Genomic DNA, 5,541 nt, shown 5'->3' with positions numbered 1-5,541 from the left:
ATGTTGATCATATCTACTATATGATTCACGCTCGACCTTTCGGTCTCCGTGTTCCGAGGCCATATCTGCATATGCTAGGCTCGTCAAGTTTAACCTGAGTATTCCGCGTGTGCAAAACTGGCTTGCACTCGTTGTAGATGGACGTAGAGCTTATCACACCCGATCATCACGTGGTGTTTGGGCACGACGAACTTTGGCAATGGTGCATACTCAGGGAGAACACTTCTTGATAATTTTTAGTGAGAGATCATCTTAAAATGCTACCGTCAATCAAAGCAAGATAAGATGCATAAAGGATAAACATCACATGCAATCAATATAAGTGATATGATATGGCCATCATCATCTTGTGCTTGTGATCTCCATCTCCGAAGCACCGTCGTGATCACCATCGTCACCGGCGCGACACCTTGATCTCCATCGTAGCATCGTTGTCGTTTACGCCATCTATTGCTTCTACGACTATCGCTACCACTTAGTGATAAAGTAAAGCAATTACAGGGCGTTTGCATTTCATACAATAAAGCGACAACCATATGGCTCCTGCCAGTTGCCGATAACTTCGGTTACAAAACATGATCATCTCATACAATAAAATATAGCATCACGTCTTGGCCATATCACATCACAACATGCCCTGCAAAAACAAGTTAGACGTCCTGTACTTTGTTGTTGCAAGTTTTACGTGGCTGCTATGGGCTTAAGCAAGAACCAATCTCACCTACGCATCAAAACCACAACGATAGTTTGTCAAGTTGATGCTGTTTTAACCTTCGCAAGAACCAGGCGTAGCCACACTCGGTTCAACTAAAGTTGGAGAAACTGACACCCGCTAGTCACCTGTGTGCAAAGCACGACGGTAAAACCAGTCTCGCGTAAGCATACGCGTAATGTCGGTCCGGGCCGCTTCATCCAACAATACCGCCGAACCAAAGTATGACATGCTGGTAAGCAGTATGACTTATATCACCCACAACTCACTTGTGTTCTACTCGTGCATATAACATCAAACCATAAAACCTAGGCTCGGATGCCACTGTTGGGGAACGTAGTAATTTAAAAAAAAATCCTACGCACACGCAAGATCATGGTGATGGCATAGCAATGAGAGGGGAGAGTGTCCGTCCACGTACCCTCGTAGACCATAAGCGGAAGTGTTAGCACAACGCGGTTGATGTAGTCGTACGTCTTCATGATCCGACCGATCCAAGCACCGAACGTACGGGGCCTCCGAGTTCAGCACACGTTCAGCTCGATGACGATCTCCGGCCTCCGATCCAGCGAAGCTCCGGAGATGAGTTCCGTCAGCACGACGGTGTGGTGACGATGATGATGTTCTACCGGCGCAGGGCTTCGCCTAAACTCCGCGACGATATGACCGAGGTGGAATATGGTGGAGGGGGCACCGCACACGGCTAAGGAACGATCCGTAGATCAACTTGTGTGTCTATGGGGTGCCCCCCCGCCCCCGTATATAAAGGAGCAAGGGGGGGAGGCTGGCCGGCCCCTTGGGCGCGCCAAGTGAGGAGGAATCCTCCTCCTAGTAGGAGTAGGACTCCTCCTTTCCTACTCCTACTAGGAGGGGGAAGGAAGGGGAGAGGGGGAAGGAAAGGGGGGCGCCCCCCCCCTCCTAGTCCAATTCGGACCAGAGGGGGAGGGGGCGCGCGGCCCATGCTGGCCGCCCCTCTCTCCCTTCCCCTAAGGCCCATAAGGCCCAATACTCTCCCGGGGGGTTCCGATAACCCCCCCGGCACTCCGGTTTTCTCTGAAATCACCCGGAACACTTCCGGTGTCCGAATATAGTCGTCCAAGATATCAATCTTTATGTCTCGACCATTTTGAGACTCCTCGTCATGTCCGTGATCACATCCGGGACTCCGAACAAACTTCGGTACATCAAAACTTATAAACTCATAATAAAACTGTCATCATAACGTTAAGCGTGCGGACCCTACGGGTTCAAGAACTATGTAGACATGACCTAGAACCATTCTCGGTCAATAACCAGTAGCGGGACCTGGATCCCCATATTGGTTCCTACATATTCTACGAAGATCTTTATCGGTCAAACCGCATAACAACATACGTTGTTCCCTTTGTCATCGGTGTGTTACTTGCCCGAGATTTGATCGTCGGTATCCAATACCTAGTTCAATCTCGTTACCGGCAAGTCTCTTTACTTGTTCCGTAATACATCATCTTATAACTAACTCATTAGTTACAATGCTTGCAAGGCTTAGGTGATGAGTATTACCGAGAGGGCCCAGAGATACCTCTCCGACAATCGGAGTGACAAAACCTAATCTCGAATTATGCCAACCGAACATGTACCTTCGGAAACACCTGTAGAGCACCTTTATAATCACCCAGTTACGTTGTGACGTTTGGTAGCACACAAAGTGTTCTTCTGGTAAACGGGAGTTGCACAATCTCATAGTTGCAGGAACTTTGTATAAGTCATGAAGAAAGCAATCGCAATATACTAAATGATCAAGTGCTAGGCTAACGAAATGGGTCATGTCAATCACATCATTCTTGATCCAAGTGCTGAACGGACAGCACCTCCGCGTTCAACACACGTACGGGACGGGAGACGTCTCCTCCTTCTTGATCCAGCAAGGGAGAAGGAGAGGTTGATGATGATCCAGCAGCACGACGGCGTGGTGGTGGATGCAGCAGAACTCCAGCAGGGCTTCGCCAAGCGACTACGGGAGGAGGATGAGGTGTAGCAGGGGGAGGGAGGCACCAAGCACACGGGTAAGGCTGCCCTCCCCCTGCCCTCCTTTATATAGGCCCCCAGGGGGGGCACCGGCCCTGGGAGATTGAATCTCCCAAGGGGGCGGCGGCCAAGGGGGGAGGACTGCCCCCCCAAGGCATGTGGTGCGCCCCCCCACCCTAGGGTTTCAACCCTAGGCGCAGCGGGTGGGCCTAGGGGGGCGCACCAGCCCACTATGGGCTGGCTCCCCTCCCACTTCAACCCATGGGGCCCTCCGAGATGGGTGGCCCCACATGGTGGACCCCCGGGACCCTTCCGGTGGTCCCGGTACATTACTGGGTGACCCCGAAACTTTCCCGATGGCCGAAATACCACTTCCTATATATAATTCTTTACCTCCGGGTGATGTCCGGGATCTCATCCGGGACTCCGAACAACATTCGGTATGCTGCATACTCATATTCATACAACCCTAGCGTCTCCGAACCTTAAGTGTGTAGACCCTACGGGTTCGGGAGACACGTAGACATGACCGAGACGACTCTCGGGCAATAACCAACAGCGGGATCTGGATACCCATGTTGGCTCCCACATGCTCCTCGATGATTTCATCGGATGAACCACGATGTCGAGGATTAAACAACCCCGTATACAATTCCCTTTGTCAATCGGTACGTTACTTGCCCGAGACTCGACCGTCGGTATCCCAATACCTTGTTCAGTCTCGTTACCGGCAAGTCACTTTACTCGTACCGTAATGCATGATCCCGTGACCAACCACTTGGTCACTTTGAGCTCATTATGATGATGCACTACCGAGTGGGCCCAGAGATACCTCTCCGTCATACGGAGTGACAAATCCCAGTCTCGATCCGTGTCAACCCAACAGACACTTTCGGAGATACCTGTAGTGCACCTTTATAGTCACCCAGTTACGTTGTGACATTTGATACACCCAAAGCATTCCTACGGTATCCGGGAGTTACACGATCTCATGGTCGAAGGAAGAGATACTTGACATTGGAAAAGCTCTAGCAAACGAACTACACGATCTTTGTGCTATGCTTAGGATTGGGTCTTGTCCATCACATCATTCTCCTAATGATGTGATCCCGTTATCAACGACATCCAATGTCCATAGCCAGGAAACCATGACTATCTGTTGATCACAACGAGCTAGTCAACTAGAGGCTCACTAGGGACATATTGTGGTCTATGTATTCACACGTGTATTACGATTTCCGGATAATACAGTTATAGCATGAATAAAAGACAATTATCATGAACAATGAAATATAATAATACTTCTATTATTGCCTCTAGGGCATATTTCCAACACTACGGGCCATTTGAAGTGCTGGAGCGGATTGGTCAGGTAGCATACAAACTTGCATTACCAGAAACCAGCAAGGTTCATCCGGTCTTCCATGTTTCCCTGCTCAAGAAGGTGCTTACTCCTCATCAACAAGTTCTGCCACTGCTTCCTTCCCCTGACGACCAGTTCCAGTTCCCTGAACAAGTCCTACAGCAACGAGTGGTACGTCGTGGCAATGATTCAGTGATCCAAGTTCTGATCAAGTGGAACTCTACTCCGGTCGATCTAGCTACATGGGAGGACAAGATTGCACTGAAACAGAGAGCACCGGCTTGGGGGCAAGCCGTTTCTAAGGGAGGAGGGATTGTCAGCTGTAAGGGTATCTGTAGCCCTAAGATGTTTTGGTGATTGATGACAATGCTTTTGCGGACTAATCGTGTGCACTGAGCTTTTCAGAGATTCATCCTTGGCACGAGACGATTCCCTCCCCTCGGAGTTTGAACCGAAGATGGTGTAGTCTTTTTGATTTAGTTTGGTGGACTAGTTTCGTAGAGATCACCGTACTATCAAGAGGGGGTCCGCTTTGGAAAGGCTAGGGTGGAATCATCACGTACACATCCCTTGCACACCCTCCGAGCCTTTCCCCTTCAATGGAGAGCTCGTTCCTGTCCTCTCTGCGCCTGCTCTGGTCTGAGCGGTAGTACCGCGGGCCGGAGCAGTAGTACCGCTTGGGTGCTATAAGCGGTAGTACCGCCCCACAGCGGTAGTACCGCTCATAGCCCCCAGCCGTAGTACCGCTCTAGTTTCGTGCCAGTACCGCCTCGATTCGAGGGCTCTTTTTCTCGTGTCGGACTCTACGGTACTAGCCGCGCCAGGAGAGGCTGTAGTACCGCTCTCTGTTGGGGAACGTAGTAATTTCAAAAAAAATTCCTACACACACGCAAGATCATGGTGATGGCATAGCAACGAGAGGGGAGAGTGTCCGTCCACGTACCCTCGTAGACCGTAAGCGGAAGCGTTAGCACAACGCGGTTGATGTAGTCATACGTCTTCACGATCTGACCGATCCAAGCACCGAACGTACGGGACCTCCGAGTTCAGCACACGTTCAGCTCGATGACGATCTCCGGCCTCCGATCCAGCAAAGCTCCGGATATGAGTTCCGTCAGCACGACGGCGTGGTGACGATGATGATGTTCTACCGACACAGGGCTTCGCCTAAACTCCGCGACGATATGACCGAGGTGGAATATGGTGGAGGGGGGCACCGCACACGGCTAAGGAACGATCCGTAGATCAACTTGTGTGTCTATGGGGTGCCCCCCCGCCCCCGTATATAAAGGAGCAAGGGGAGAGGCCGGACGGCCCCTTGGGCGCGCCAAGGGAGGAGGAATCCTCCTCCTAGTAGGAGTAGGACTCCTCCTTTCCTACTCTCCTCCTTTCCTACTCCTACTAGGAGGGGGAAGGAAGGGGGAGAGGGGGAAGGAAAGGGGGGGCGCCCCCCTCCTAG

Source organism: Triticum aestivum, chromosome 6B (assembly GCF_018294505.1).
Source record: "Triticum aestivum cultivar Chinese Spring chromosome 6B, IWGSC CS RefSeq v2.1, whole genome shotgun sequence".
Classification (NCBI taxonomy): domain Eukaryota; kingdom Viridiplantae; phylum Streptophyta; class Magnoliopsida; order Poales; family Poaceae; genus Triticum; species Triticum aestivum.
Note: the sequence above shows the minus strand (reverse complement) of the source record.